The 17,080-nt window shown below is 42.7% G+C and overlaps 1 protein-coding gene across 3 annotated transcripts in view; it reads left to right on the top strand.

Annotated features, from left to right (window-relative positions):
• The window catches only part of LOC121276107 (cadherin-18-like), a 361,197-nt gene that overhangs the window by 94,512 nt on the left and 249,605 nt on the right, over positions 1-17,080 (top strand). For 2 of the 3 annotated variants that reach the window (XM_041184066.1, XM_041184064.1), the window contains exon 1: positions 9,384-9,480. The exons of the other annotated variant lie outside the window; for it this stretch is intronic. The gene's annotated coding sequence lies outside the window, so the exon portion shown is untranslated. Of the gene's footprint in view, positions 1-9,383; positions 9,481-17,080 lie in introns of those variants that run through there. 3 annotated transcript variants of the gene reach the window in all.

Below are 17,080 nucleotides of genomic sequence, written 5' to 3'. Positions count from 1 at the left end.
GGCTTCAAATAACAATCCCCTCATCTAATCCAGTGAATTTTCAGAACTTTGGTGAAGAGTCGGTCTGCAAACTGGTTATCTCTACAACCGACAGACCAGATCTAAGAAAGAAATAATTGGTATTTCAATTGCACCTTTCATAACCTCTGGAAACCCCAATACATTTCACAGCCCATGAGGTATCGTTGAAGTATAGACACCTGTTGTCGCAAATGTGGCAACCAATTTGCACACAGCAAGGTTCCACAAACAGCAATGGGATAATGACCAGATAATGTGTTTTAGTGATATTGACCAGGACACTGTGGGGTGAACCCGGGGAAAACCTGCTGCTTTTTGAAATTATGCACTGGGATCTGGTTTTCACCCATCTGAGAGGGCAGCTGGGGCCACCTCCTCTGACAGTGCATTTCCAAATGATATTAACGAGGCCTGAGTTTCGGAAGTTAACAGTTGCTGCCAAAACTTTAGGAAGTAAGGGCATCGGGTCGGAATTTGAAGGATAAAATAATGATCCTTCTTCAGAATGAAGTGAATGTACATGAAGAAGGAAAGATGTAATAGTGAAGAACAATTAAAGAAATGGTAAACAATTAGGGTACGTTTGGAGATGCACACTTAAGGACTACAGGAAGGCTGTGATCATGAATCTAGAGAGAAAAAAAATGTTGGGAGAATGTTCAAGCTGGTTAGCAACAATGAAACAAGCTCTTTACTGAGATCATTGAGATAAGATTTAAAGAAGAAAGGTGAGCATAAGCAGTATGTTTTATTTCTGGAGAACCAATAACACTGCTATTAGGATAGACAAGAAACAGAAAGGTAAACCTATGGTATTTATGGGAAACAGTTTAGAATGAATTGTCATTGGAGGAGCAGAAAAACTGCAATTGATTATTATTTCAGTTGTTATTTTACCAATTTGAACAGTGAACTTACACAGTTTAGGAGCAAGAGTGAAGTTAGTTTGGATGTTGCACTTCTCCACATATTTTTGATGTATAAAGAGTTTGAATGGGAGGGAAAGCGTGCGCGTTAAACTGAGTAAATATTTGACACCCTAGAGTTGTTTTAACTTTGGGTACAATCTTAAACATGGAGTACAATGTAGGTGATCTTTGTGATTTGCCCATGCTGTTAGATTAGATTTTTAGTTGGCTGCAATGTGATAACAGCATAGTTTACATCCTGTGAATCCAGGAAAATCACCATCTTTATTTCACACAGTTATTTTAAATAGTTTTTCTCAATCAGTTTCACAACACAATCCTGAACTGGCTGTGCCACGCGGACCAGATTGCTTTGTTCTGTAGATCAGTCAGGATATGAGTGTTTTAACCAATACGCCTGAATAAAGTGTGAACACATTCTCATTAGCATACTAGCCATAATATTACACAAGCACAATATACAGGTCTGGCTGGAGTTAATAATGGGCTGTTTGGGGCGGATATTCCTTCAGGCTTAAGAACTCCATGACGCCAGAAGAGCTTATTGCAAAGTCAACACAAATTTGCCATGAATTTCTGATCATTAATAATAATAGAGAACCCGGGCATTGCAAATGAAAATCTACCTGGGTTTAGTCTGGGGAATGTTTCCATTGACTTTCACTCTAATTGGAGATCTGGGGTAAATGTCAGTCATGAGCATCCATGCGCAGAGCTTATATGCACTGGGTCAGATTGTAAGATTTGTCATATGGCCTGAGATAGTATCTTTAAGGCTTTTATTGCTTCAAAGTTAAGTTATCACCACATTTACATTGGAACTCATAATATTTGGAAAAGATTAAAAGGTTCTCTCCCAATGCAATTGCAGGACAGAAATCCAAAATATAAACATTAATAATTGATCCTTTCCGTGATCAATCAACTCACCATTAATCTTGGGAAATTCACTATTAAGAATGATAAATTATCAAAGATGTAATTGGATCCAGACATTTCCTTGGTCATGCATACAAATATATTTTGACGAAAAATAGCAAACATTTATGGATAAAATATAATCAACGAGAGTGAAGTTTAAATATCAAAAAATAAATGTTTTTTTGATTGGTGGCAGGCAGGAGCTTATGAGTTGGCAGGAGAGACAACACTGCCAATTATTATCCACATCTCCTCTACCTGAAGGATCTGGGAACAGCTTTTGATCAAGCAATGAAGAAGCAGCATGTGGTAACTGGAGAAGGCTTCTTTCCCAGATAGGAAAGTGGTCCCCCTGGTGAAAAACGCTTCCTCTTCTTGAAATCGGAGAGAGATAAATGTATCATTTCTTGCCTGCACTTGTTGCTGATTTGTTTTGGTGGGAGGATTGCTGCTGCTAACTGCTGTAATTTGTGTGTGCCCTTGACCCCTGAGTGGGAAACCGCGAACTCTGGGGAGATGCTTTTTGCAGTTATGTGGGGAAAACGCTGTTTGGGCGCGCAGTGTTACCTTGGTACAGAATTTCTACAAAGTGGTTGTGAAATAGATGGTGTGTGAAATAAAGGAAATTCATGGAGCACATCAGACCTTGTAAAAAAACTATTTTCTTTTCCCTTAAGAAGATTACTCGGCCTCAGGGCTAACAAAGTCATGAAAGGAGCAACACTCTCTTAAGAGTAAAGGACAAATAATAACAAGCTATTTAAAGGTATTTACCTGGATATTGGTAACATATTTGCCAACATTGGACATCACATTGAATGCATTCTATTAATGCTTTAAATTGCAAAATATTTGCATTGATTTTGTTTTACTATTTACAACGTCTTTCAAGTAGGAATCCCAAGGGACCTTGACTGTTGTGGTCACCATGGAATGTTTAGTTTCCATTTTACTGTGTATGATCTAAATATTTAACTATTGACATGTGACACCAGTTTCTCAATCTCATACAAACAAAGGAGCAGGATTAGGCCATTCAGCCCATCGAGCCTGCTCTGCCATTCAATATTATCATGGTTGATCATCCACTTCAATGTATTTCCCCACACTATCCCCATGTCACTTTATGTCATTGATATTTAGAAATCTGTCAGTTTCTACTTTAAACATATTCCGTGACTGAGATTCCACAGCCTCTGGGGTAGAGAATTCCAAAGATTCACAATTTTAAAAAATCTCCTCATCTCGGTCCTAAGTAGCTTGCCCCTTATTTTGAGATTGTGTCCCCTGGTTCTAGACTCCCTGATCAGGGGAAACATCTTACCTGCATCTACCCTGTCTACCCCTTTAAGTATTTTGTAGGCCTCAATGAGATCACCTCTCGTTCTTCGAAACTCTAGAGAATACAGGCGCAGTTTCCCCAATCTCTCTTCATAGGACAGTCCCGCCATCCCTGGAACAAGTCTGGTGAACCTTCGTTGTGCTCCCTCTATGGCAATAATATCCTTTCTGAGTTAAGGAGATCAAAACTGCACACAATACTCCAGGTGCAGTCTAACCAAGCTTCCATACAATTGAAGCAAGACTTCACTACTCCTGTACTCAAATCCTCTTACAATAAACATTATTATCCTTCCTAATTGCTTGCTGCACCTGCATGTCAGCCTTCAGTGACTTATTGACGAGGTCACCCAGGTCCCTTTGTACATCTACATTTTCTAATCTCTTACCATTTAAGAAATACTCTGCACATCTGTTCCTCCTACCAAAGTGGATAACCTCACATTTTTCCACATTATATTCCATCTGCCATGTTCTTTCACACTCTGTGCAAATCCTCTTGAAGCTGCTTTGCATCTTCCTCACAACACACATTCCCACCTAGGTTGATGTCATCCGTGAAATATTACATTTGGTCCCCACATCCAAATCACTGATATATATTGTGAACAGCTGGGGTCCAAGTACTGATCCTTGTGGTACCCCACTAGTCACAGCCTGCCAATGCGAGAATGACCCATTTATTCCTAGTCTCTGTTTTCTGCCTGTTAACCAATCCTTAACCCATGCCAGTATATTGCTTCCTATCCTATGTGCTTTAATTTTGCTAACCAACTTCCTGTGGTGAACTTTAACAAGAGCCTTCTGAAAATCCAAGTCCACCAACCCCCCCTTATCAATTTTGTTAGTAACATCCTCAAAAAACTCCCAACAGATTTGTCAAACATGATTTCCCATTCATAAATCCATGATGACTCTGCCCAATCAGATCATTATTATGCAAGTATCCACTTATCATATCCTTTATAACAGATTACAGCATTTTCCCTACTATTGGTGTAAGGCTAATAGGTCCCCATTTTCTCTTTCCATCCCTTCTCCAATATCCAGAATTTGTATTCAGAACAACATAGGAGTTTCTGCATTTGAGCTTTGAACAGGGTCAGGTTTGATGCTTGAGCTAGATAAAAAAAGAATTGAGATTTTAGAATGTTCTACAAGCATATGCAAGTATATCTGATAATAGAATGATATCAATTGCAGTAATTTAGACTTGTAAGTCTTCATAAAGACCAACAAACCTATAGAAGAAGCTGGTCTCACTGTATGTACACTCTGTTCAACTCAATGGGTTAAGCTGCTGGCACCAAACCTGACTCTGGCTTTGCATGAAAACACATGTACCTGTACAATTCTGCTTTCTTATGCTCTTAGTCGGTCTTGCCAGATTTGTTTTACAGGGTTTCCTCTGATGGCAAATGTACCATCAGAAGTAAAGTTAACAAAATATGACGTTGATGCCACTTGCTCTACTCATGATAACACTGAATTAGAATATCTTCGCTTTTATTCACTCTTGAAACATGTGGATTTGAATTGGGTAAATGAAACAGAGTTGAGCTAGATTTGGATTATGTAGTTTGAGCATGTGCAGATATTTCCCAGGATGCTCAGTGACATTCCATTTTGCAAAACAAGCGGATAAGTTTGAAAAGTTTTTTCGATAATGTGTTTCTGTATGTATTTGTGTACATGTGAGAGAAAAATAATGTCCTGATTACACATTTACACAGTTAGAGTCAGAAAAGAGGTAGGCAGAGAGACTGGCAATGGGTGGAATTTTCTGTGCCCATTGGCGTTGGGATTGCTCTACGGCGTGAGTGGACAATATGGCGAAAAGGCCAAAAATGGTTTTCATGATGTCGTGAAACCCGTTTGCGATTGTCCGCTCAACCCCCTTCAATGGCGGCTGTGTTTCCGCCATCAGATGTTGGGAACCTCATTGTAATACATCTGCATATCATTATAAGGCCAACCTGCTGGACTCATTCCCCCTACACTTGAATGTCCACCAGCTACGCCGATGTATTTCGCAACTGCACATAAGTGATGTGCACCTAGAGAGCTGTGCTTCACCCAGAACTTCAAGGTTTGTTTGCCTACCTTGCTTCGGGCAACACTCACAGTTATCAGTGCCAGCCTTCGCAGGCAGCACCACAGCACTTTTAGGGGGGGTGGGTGGGGGGGTGGGGGGTGTGGTGCGGGTCATCAGCAGGTCTCTACCTTCCAGATTAGCCATAAGTGGGTTGCTTTTCAGTGGCTGCAGGGCTATGGCTTGTTTGGGGAAGGGAGAGAAGTGGCCTCAGGCAAAGGAAGAGGCTGCAGGGCGAGGGATGTACTGAGGGAAGAGGGTATCCCAAGGTGTGTATGGAGGTACAAATTGATCTGTGCAAGTGGTGAGGGCTAAGGAGGCAGTCTCCAGAGGAGATAAGGCCAGATGGACATGTGAGGATGCGTGTGAGAGAGTGGGTGGTGATATCCCTCGAGCTGGCAGTCAGTGAGATGCCAGTGAATGTGTAATACGCTTGAGTGTGTGAGTTTAGAGTGATGAGATGGTTGCCTTACCCTGGCTGTACAGAGGAGATCATTCATCCTCTGTCTGCATTGGATGGCCAACCTCTTCTATTCAGCATTAACACTGATCCCCACCACTGCCACCACCTACCAAGCCTGAGTGGTAATGTTGCTGCCCCTCCTGTGGCCAGAGTGGGGCAGAGGACATCACAGCGAGCCTCCACAGTGTCCAAAAGGTGCTCGAGTGATGCATCACTAAACCTGGGGGCTGCAGTTCTTCTTGCCTTTGGGGGCCATGTCTTATTTGCAACATCCCTGGGCTGGAAGCACAGAGAGGTGTGTGCGTGGCTGTAATTTAAACAAGGCATCCAGCGTGATGAAGCAACAAGATGATGGCGTGGCAGGCGAATCAGAGCCCGCCCACCATCGAAACGGTGTCCCACCATAATTCATGCTGCAGGCTTGAGACGATATGACGTGAGGAGTTGCCATTGCGGCCGGCAGCTAAAATGTCATTTCGCCTGCCCGCTACCATAATTGGTGCAAATCTGGGACGATTCTGTGCAATGTTATCCAAATTCACTGGGTGGGAAGCCTACAGATCTGGTGGGATGCTGAATTTACACCCATTCTGATGGGATAACTTTAACCTATCCTACCAATTGGGGACTGATCTGATTGAGAGCAATGTTGGCTTTACACCCACCTGGCTTCACTCTTCATTAAAACCAATGAGTAATATTGGGGCTGGTGTAAAATCAACGTTCCACCCCCATCTCACAGAGCTCAAAGTGAAATTGTCCCCACACTGGGGTTAGAGAAGGGGATAAGAGGGAAAGAATTTGATACAATCTGTTTTACATTGTCATTAAAAGTTAAAGTTACCCCAGCTGTCATTCTTTAATTATAATTCATGAACCTTTCTTTAAAAAAAAACTGTTTAAGCTTGAAATCAACAAATTATCTCAGCTTTGATGGTCATTAGAAAAGGTTAAAATAAGCATTTAAATCTATGATTTCAAGTCTATCACTGGGGAGAACAGAGAAAAAGAGAAAGCCACACAATGGGGGTGAATTTAAACTTTAAAAGTGATTCTGGATTATTTTCCAGAGAAACAGGAAAAGAGGGAGTGAAGAGGAGGTGAATGTGTTGAGCTGAGGGGACTGCTTGCCTCTCAGCACTTGCACTTGGGGCGGTGGGGAGGAATGAGTGGGATTGAGATGATGACTAAAGTTGAGTGACTGCAGAGTGAGGGGAATGAAAGGGTATAGAGGCTGAGTGGAAAATTCATTAGGAATGAAGTAGGGTTAGTGAGGGACATCAGGGAATGGTAGAAATGGAACTGGCAGTTGGGAAGTTGAAGGGGGAGGGTGATGTGATGAGAACAGCACGAGGGCCTTGGGAATTGACTACATTTTCCTTGCAATTTCACTTCAGCATTCACTCATGCTGTACCATGCAGATTGTGGCATATCTGTTTGAAAGGAAGCCATGCTGGGCTAAAGGCATGTCATAACATTGGCATATCAAGTTAACTATCTTGGACAGACATGGTCATGCTCATTGATAAACATGAGCATAGCTCAAAGAAATGGTACAAGAAACATTTATTTGCTGATGTAGTTTTGCAATAAAATGTCACAGCGCTTTGTAAATTTAACTTGATTAGTGGATTGTACATCACACACTAAACAACACCTGATTGGGCCCTACAGTGCGCAGTGTATTAACTTAATCCTGAAATGGGCAGCATACTTGGAGAACGTGAAGACACAGCCAATCTTAATGGCCATGCCCTGTCACCATAACTTTCACTATAGCACTGCCTGAACATGACCAATCCACTATGTGGCTCACTGGTGAGCGGGGCAAGAGATCACTGGCTGGCATCCATGGCATTGATCTCCAACTGGCAGTCATTGGGAAGTGGAGGGGGGTGGTTATAAAATGTGGTCTGATCTATACACGCCTACGGGTGATTGGTGCACTTTTTAATCAAATAATGAAATAAGAGCGCATTTCACTGTTCACGTCTACCCAATTAACAAAGGAAATGGTCACTGTGCTCTCTTCATTATCTTTCAACCCTAATGGATTCACAAAGCAACTGCACAGTGAGAAAGGTTATTGGTAAAAAGAATTAGATCTAAAAGTATCTGCAGCAAGAAGTTAGCACTGAAAGATTAATTGCGATGTTCTGCAAATTTATGAGGTAATTTAGAAAATGGAGTGGTTAGATGACTGACATTTGGGAGAGATATTGAAGAAAATACCAAACCAAAATGTAACAGCTTCTTTCTAATTTTTATTCTCACGTGCAAGTATCAGTTATGGACAAAATGGAAAATCAGAATGATTAACCTCAGTCTTTGATTTCTTTTCATGCTGAGATACCAGCCATGGAATTGGAATCTTTAGTGTGTACATGGTAGGGGTGGGGTGAAAGGAAGGCATTGGAGAGGAGGAACTGGAAGAGAGGATTTAGGAAAGGGAAAAAGAGGGGGACTGGGGGAATGGGACTGGGGGCAGGGGATTGGGAAGGAGAAATAGGAGGATGGAGGACTGAAGGTTGCGTATCAGGGGCTTATGATGTGGGAAGATAATGGATAAAGTTTAATAGAACTGGATTCTTAAATGGATAAGGTAATTAATGAAATTGTCATATCTTTTCAATGGTAACCTTGTCTGTTAATCTGTGTCCTCAATATACCTGACTACTTCATTCATAAATATGAATCTTAGAGAAAAAATGGGAACAATTGGTAAAAATTGGCAGTTATTTTGCATCTTCTGGTGCCATTTCTGTAAAGCTGAGATTCAGACAATTATCATACCAACATTGATAACTCAGTGTTAATTACTTCTTCAAATAATTCCAAACTCTATCTATGAGAATGTTTCAGGCATGGTCTTCCTTACTTAGGCTGTTTCAACACACTTTTTACCTTTGTGATGTACCATTGATTGTCAATATGGCTTTCATGTTGCTGAGTAATAAGAACATACAACAACAGGACAGGCCTGAGATTTTCATGGGACTCCCCTACTGTTGGACTGATTAGAAGAGCCAGTTTTTTGTATTGGCCTGTGAATGATGTACAAAACTCTCAATGATGCATGCACATGCTGGCACATCAGTCCTGCCCTACTCTGGACAGTCACTGTCATCATTTTCTCTCAGGTACACAAGCACATATCAAGTGTCATGACACCATTTTAAGAATCGTCTTCCAAGAAGCTTTGGTGCTGAATAACAGGCATAGACACAGAGACACAGACATGCACCCAGTCGCTGATAAAGACAGAGATATAGGCACACACAATCATTGATACAGACACACATAAAGACAGACACAGACACAAACAATCACAGACACAGACAAAAATAATCACATACAGTCACAAATTTACAGAGCCTGGCATCGACAATTGCTGACTCAGGCACAAGTAGAGAAACAAACACTCACACAGATAGAAACAGACACAAACATCACAGACACAAACATGCAAGTGCACTCAGGTTGCTGCAGCATCACTGTCAGGGAATATAAAGGGAAAAGGAATATAATCCAAATTAATTTGTTATATTTTGCAGTAACTGAGATTTTGGAAGGAGTGTTTCATTTTGGAATGGAAATGAAATGAAACCTGCACTGCTTAACATCCAGGCAGAGAAGATAAAAGTTTGATCCATACAGATCAGGGCAGATCCATGGCTCTCTCTCTCTCTCTCTCTTTGGTGGACTATAAAAGGTGGATAATGATGAGTCAAATGGTGTTAGTGAATCGACAGCCATTTTTACATTTCTCTGAATTTTATTTCCATTGACTTCATGACTTGAAGAGGAGAATTAATTGATCAGGGTTCAATCTCTGAAGATGCAACAGCACCTCAGGCCATATGATCATTCCTGTCATTATTAAAGCGTTTGTCAGATGTTACAATACCAGCTGATGTTAATACTGGACAAGTCAGATCCCAGGGTGAAAACTGGCTTGATAGATCCTAACTTTGTATTTTTTAAACCATGGAGGATAGTTACTGAACAAATTCACAGGAGTCTGCTGATGAACTTTTAATACGAAGAGTAAAACATTTATTAAACTAGAAAATGAATTATATTACACCAGACAACAAGGTTGCAAAGATCTCAATACCAAGAAAATGAATCAGATATTCACTCTTCCGTCACCCCAGTTTTATCTTTACTGACACATACAAATTCAGAAAGATAAAACAATTTGCCATATCTATCTTATACTCTAATATTCAGAGTAAGTGTGCAGTAAATGTAAATTAATGGGTGAACTGTGGTCAAACATACCACACTCCAAAGTAAATGACAAGGGCTACCAAAGCAGATTCCATAGATTTTGAACAACCCACTCTGGTGCTTGTTATACTGTGAGCCAACCGCTTTCACTGAAACTCCATCTTTCTCACAAGGGCTCATGGTGTCCACATTCAAAGAACTTGCCTTGGAATTCTCTGAAAATGTCACGCCCACTTGGGTGGCATCAATGAGGATCCATCTCCAGGGCTTCAATCGTGCCTTCTGAGATTCCTTTCCCATTGTTCACCGATTATACTATAGCTTCACCTTCCAAGCACAATTTCAGTTCTCCATCCACTCCAAGCAGAACACCACTGCTCCAAAAGGACCAAAAGTAAGGAGTCCCCAGTCTTCAGCTGCCTCTCAGCTGTTCACTTCAAGTCTGCTCCTTGCAGCTCTCTCTTTTTAACTCAGAGTTTATTTCTCTGCCCCTTTACTTAGCAGGTTCTGTTTCTGACCTCTGTCCTTGTCCTTTACCTGGGACTGTCCCTGGGACCTCTTTCTGACCCCTGTTTTTCCCTCTACCTGGAACATTCTTCTGGGACCTCTCCCTGCCCCGGTCTCTGTGCCCTGCTGCGTGGGACACTTTCTCTGGAATAGCGCCCCCCACCCCCCCCCCACCGCTCTCTTCCCCATTCAGGTCCCCTGTCCTGCTTTTTGCACCATTTTGCTTCTTTTTGCTTGAGTGGGCACGCAGAGCTGGTTCCCTGGGAAAAGAAAAGCACTGACCGCGCAGGTACACCCAGTTCCTGGCGGGCACAGGCAGAAAAGACCCGAGGCTTGTCGGAAGGTAAGTATTTGCATTTTATAACACAAAGGAAAGCTGCCTTTTGCACCTTCACTTCACCTAAGAGACAATGATGGAGCTGGTGTTGATTATACAAGTGACAAAGGATATGATTAGTTTTTTCCCATGGATTTGAATGTTTGCTGTATGACTCGAGCCCAGATCTTCCGATCAAGATCAGAAACCCTATATCGGATCCTGAACAGGCAAAAAAAAATGCACACACGGTTCCTCCAACCTTTCTGAACGATCATCCAGGGGAGAATTCTTCACATGTGACCCAGTGCAGCAAAATCTTGGAGGGAGCAGCACTGAAAATCTGCACCGAAAATCTGCATCCCCTTCTTTTGGCACAAGCTGCCATTCTGGTAATTAAAGAGTTTGAACATCCCAAAGCTACTTTGAAAACGGCTATGGAGAGAAGTGGGGAAGGGGAGGGTGGGGAAGATAAGGGGGTAGAGTGACAGATTGTAGGTGGGTGGGTGGATGGGTGGGCGGGGGCGGTGGTGGTAATCGGGTCAGGAGTTTAGTCAGGTCGGGTCGGTAGGTGGGGGCAGGAGGTGAGTTTGGTGTAGTTGGAGGTAGTCGGGAGGTCAGAGGGTTAGTTGTGGGGGGGTGGGGGGGGGGGGAGGTGTCAGTGTCAGTGTGAGTAATCACTGGATCAGTCATTTAGTTACCCAGTTTATTTTCTTTTAACATCTCCTGAGTAACTAGCCAGGTGAGTAAGTCAGAACTGTCTGATTTACTTACTGCTGCAACTCTAACTCAAAGTTGAAGACTTATTTTGGAGATTCCCAGGGACCATGGGGATTAAAACTTACCAGGCAATACCCACAGAGTCCTTGCATTGGGAGTTATGAAGGTTCCCACAGCGCATCTTCTGGTATACACCTGGTGTCCCACTATCCAGAGAGCAGAAGATCTAGGCCTAAGTTTCCATGTAACAGGATCCAACCAGGCCATCAAAAGGGATGTTTTTAAAGTTAATTATATGGGATGTGGTGTCGCTGGCTAGGCCAGCATTTATTGCCCATCCCTAATTGCCCTCGAGAAGGTGGTGGTGAGCTGCCTTCTTGAACTGCTGCAGTCCATGTGGTGTAGGTACACCCACAGTGCTGTTAGGAAGGGAGTTCCAGGATTTTGACCCAGTGACAGTGAAGGAATGGCGATATATTTCCAAGTCAGGATGGTGAGTGGCTTAGAGGGGAACTTCCAGGTGGTGATGCTCCTATGTCTCTGCTGATCTTGTCCTCCTAGATGCTAATGGTTGTGGGTTTGGAAGGTGCTGTTGAAGGCACCTTGGTGAGTTTTCCAAATAAGACAGTGCGCAGTTTACACCTGCATAAAGCAAGTGATTCCAGACAGAAAATATCTTCATCACTTTTCTACCGAAAAATAAACACCAACTGAAGCGGTTCAGCTAAGAGTGCAGAGTGGTACAGACAATATGGCTGACAGTGCAGCATACACCACCAGGAAAGGATGCCACTACATAAATATTCAATGCTTTCAGACTACAGAAATGTGACTCTTTATGTCTATTCCTGTTATTGAGGAAGCACGCATAATATTTCTAGACTACAGCAGTCTGTAATGCTTTCATTGTGTGTTCCCTTAATTCGAGGAGGATGTCTACTCAGGATTGTGAGTTTCTGCCGTGGGTCTTCATATGACAGAACAGGCCAATTCTCGATCCACAGGTCTTTGGGCACATTGGCAGGTGTCCCACGAGGTAGTGGGATCTGGAGTGCAGGATTTGTTTCCTTTTCTTTCCACTGTTGCTGCTTTGCCCCATAATTAGGGACCTGCAGGGGGAGACACTTTCCGGCCATTCGGACACAGTGATCAGTCCGTCGAGTTGATTTTGCAGTTTAGCCTGACAGCTTGTGGAGCTGGCTCCAAAAAGGCCACCAGCATTTGTTTTTCAGCCCTCCCATTGAATCTGGGAGATGTGTTGGAGGCATTGCTGGTGTAATTTCTCTAGCACTCATATGTGTCACTGATACATAGTCCAGGTCTTACTGCAGCACAGGAGTGCGGTGATGACAAATATTCTGTATATTAGGACTGTTGTTGACTTGCAGAGGTCTTTATTGTTAAACACTCGCTGCTGTAGTTTGTAGAAGGCTGGGCTGATGTGGCTTATCCAGTGTTGGATCTCCTCATCAATGGTGACCTTTTGAGAGAGGTGACTGCCAAGGTATGGAAAGTGCTCAACATATTGCTTCAACATATATGGAAGGTGGAATATCTTCCATATTCCCTTATGGGTTTAAAAATGAGTTTTGTTTTGACAATATTCAAGGACAGACTGAATTGAAGAGATCGAAGTGGCTTGCAAATCTTGTGCAGAGTGGACAACGACACTGCACTTATCCGCAAACTGTAAATCATGTAAGACAGCATACCACAGAGATACTAAAGGAATTGTTCCATTGCTTATATCTGGAGTTTCTCTACATCCATCACTTGAAGTAGTTTTTGATCACAAAACCCTTCACTTATCTCCATTTTCATACATCATCTCCATTGACGTTGTCCTTCTCCACTCTCTGGCTGCTGACTGACTTTGTTTTTCCAAAACAACTACAACAAAATTCTGTCCAGTCGCTAAACTTTTCCCCCACTCCAAACTGAATTATTATTTTGTGTCATCTCCAATGCACCGGTTCCTTTTTCACATCCCTACTCAACAAATAGAAAATGAAAATAAAAAAAGATTTCTTATCATTTTATGCTACCTACATTCTCCAAGTCTTTTGCCCAGACTTTGTTTGATGATGTTATACAATGAGTTTTGCCTCATTCTGAGCCTAAAGCTGCATCAGAATCAGGGATGTAGTGCCAAATTCTGAGGTGTGGGAGCTCTCCAGAAAATGTGTGTCATACCATTTCTAAACCTACTATTACATTGTTTTCCTATGTATTAATGATTTGAGACCCCAAACGTAAGTAAAACTATGTAAGTGAAAAATATTAATGCCAGTAGGCATTTTATTTTGAACCATGGGGTATTTTGAATCGTTAATCTTTAGTATAGCTAGAATTTCATTATGCAACAGTTTAATTATTTAATTCAAACCTATGAAAAACATGAATTACAGAAAACTTTTCTTATTTCTGACTGGGGGATATTATATAGAGGGGCCACTGTTTTTCTTGATTTATATTAATAACCTAAACCTGGGTGTTCAGGGCATAAATTCAAAATTCGAGGATGATGCAAAACTTGGAGTATTGCGAACTGAGAGGAGGATAGTGATAGACTTCAAGGGGATATAGACAGGATGGTGGAATGGGCAGACATGTGGCAGATGAAATTTAATGCAGGGAAGTGTGAAGTGATACATTTTGATCAGAAGAACAATGAGAGGTGATATGAAGGGTACAATTCTAAAGGAAATGCAGGAGCAGAGAGACCTGGGCACTAATATAAAAACAAAAAAACTGCGGATGCTGGAAATCCAAAACAAAAACAGAATTACCTGGAAAAACTCAGCAGGTCTGGCAGCATCGGCGGAGAAGAAAAGAGTTGATGTTTCGAGTCCTCATGACCCTTCGACAGAACTTGAGTTCGAGTCCAAGAAAGAGTACTCTTTCCAGGTAATTCTGTTTTTGTTTTTGAGACCTGGGCACTGATGTGCATAAATCATTGGAAGTGGCAGGGCAGGTTGAGAAAGCAGTTAATAAATTATACTGAATCCTGGGTTTTATAAATAGGGGCACAGAGTACAAAAGCAAATAAGTTATAAACCTTCATAAAACACATGTTCAGCCTCAACGACAAGGGTGTGAAGGTTTTAGAAAAGATTTACAAGAATGGCTCCAAGGATGAGAGACTTCAGTTATGTGGATAGATTGGTGAAGCTGGGGCTGTTCTCCCTGAAGAAAGGAAGGCTGAGAGGAGATTTGTTAGACATTTTCAAATTCGTGAGGCATCTGGATAGAGTAACTGGGGAGAAACTGTTCCCATCAGCAAAAATCGAGAACCCTAAGGTGATTAATAAAAGAGCCAGAGGCGAAATGAGGAAAAGACTCTTTATGCATCAAGTGATTTGGATCTAGAATGCACTCCCTGAGCATGTGGTGGAGACAGATTCAATTGTGGTTTTCAAAAGGAACTGGATAATTACCTGAAGAGAAAAGATTTTACAGGGCTTCAGGGAAAAGGTGGAGTGGGACTAGTTGAGTTGCTGTTGCAGAGAACTGACACAGAGACGATGTTTGTGGAATAGCCTCCTCGTGTGCTTGATTCAATGATTCTAGTATAGATACACTTGAGGAACTTGATAAACACATGAGGAAGAAAGAAGCTGAAGGTTACCCTGATAGTGTGATAAAGAAGGGTGGGAGGAGGTTGTGCGGAAAATAAAAATCAATATAAATGGGGTGAGTCAAATGGCCTGTTTCTGTGCTGTAAATTCCAGTAAATACAAACACTACACCACATTTCACATCCTCAGGCCATCACAGCCAAAGAATCAATGTGAATCACTCTCTCCCCCCACCCCCTCACACTCATTTCCCCCCCCCCACCCCTCAAACTCATTCCCCCCCACCCCTTCACACTTACTGTATCCCCAATCCCTCCTACTCATCCTCCCACCACCTTCTTATACTCACTCATCCCCAATCCCTCACACTCACCCTCCTTCCACTCCCTCATACTCACTTCCCCCCCCACCCTCTCACACTCACTCTTCCCTTACCACCTCACACTCTCTCTCTCCACCATCACCCCCTCATACTCACTCTTCCCCCACCACCTCATACTCACTCTCCCCAATCCCTCACACTCATTCTTCCCCACCCCCTCACACATTCTCTTCCCCCACCCCCTCACACTCTGTCTCCCCCCACCCTCTCACATTCGCTCTTCCTCCATGCTCTCACATTCAGTCTTCCGCCATCCCTCACTCTACCCCCACCCCCTCATTCTACCCCCACCCCCTCACTCTGCCTCCACCCCCTCATTCTTCCCCCACCCTCTCATTCTTCCTCCACCTCCTCACACTCATTCTCCCCCTCAATCCCTCACACACACTCTCCCCCCTACTGTTTCTCAGTCTCCAGTCACTTATTCACTCAGAGGCTGGTGGGGCCCTGCTGCTCCAGCTGCCTCGCCTGGGCCCCACTGCCTGGCCTGGGGTTCACTGCTCTGCTGCCTTGTGGTCCAGGCCATGGCACTTACCTTAAGAAGTCAACTTCCCACTCTTGGCTGACCATCCAATCACAGACTAGTTTCTCTGTGCACTTGCAAGCTGATAGGCTCGCTAGTGAGCCTATCCACAGCAAATGCAGCGAGAAACCAATCTGTGATTGGATGAGCAACTTTACAGTATTTTTTCACATATAAGTCCGGTGAATGTCCAACATGTTTGGCTGACCACATGGAGTTGGGCAAGTCTTCTTTCATTAGAAGGTGCTGGAATGGCACTCTGGTGCATTTCAGCAGGGCTACACCGCTGATCAGAATGCCCCCTGAATGGAAGCAGTAACTGTGATTGCAGGTTGCTGTTGGGTGCATGGTGGAGGGGCAGCTGTGGCCCAGAATCTTTTGAAGCAGCGTCGCACTGCGTCTCTGTTAGAAAATCCTTCACGGAATAATGTAACGAGGTTTGAGTTGCACCACTGGATGTTCACCACTTACTGCTGATTTCTCACAGCAAACTCAGAAAGTACAGTCTAACTACAGTTCAAAAGCAGTTCAGGTAGCATACCATTCCCATTACTAGTACACTTGTGCTCCGCTCACACTCTAACCCCAGATTTATCTTCTTCCTCTCCTCCCACTTCCACCTGCTCTTTTTCATTCTAACTTCTGGTTTGACACGTCTCCGAAATCCCTGTCTATATTTTTTAGGGATTATTACTTATGCTGGTTTTCAGGACAGACAGGGGACAAGTTGCAATGTGTTATGAAGTTTTGCTTTATTACCTCACAGAATGTGGACTTCACTGTGAAGGCCAACAATTATTGTCCATTCCCGAATTGCTCTTGAAAGGAGATATTGTTGGAGAACCAGCTTCCTAACAACTGAGTAGCTTGAGTCATGGACGGGATTTCTGTATTTCCTTTCACTGCCCAAGATCAGTACGTTTGTGTAAGAGGGGTGTGATTTCTTAGCCTCAGGGTGAGTTTAAAAGTAAAGCGTGTTATTTATTATCACACACTTGCCCCAAAATTTAAAGCGCAATGTCTCTCACACTCACAGAGATTAGATACAGATAA

Source organism: Carcharodon carcharias, chromosome 3, assembly GCF_017639515.1.
Source record: "Carcharodon carcharias isolate sCarCar2 chromosome 3, sCarCar2.pri, whole genome shotgun sequence".
NCBI classification, from domain to species: domain Eukaryota; kingdom Metazoa; phylum Chordata; class Chondrichthyes; order Lamniformes; family Lamnidae; genus Carcharodon; species Carcharodon carcharias.
The sequence above is the reverse complement of the archived record's forward strand: the minus strand, read 5'-3'. Positions and strand labels throughout refer to the sequence as shown.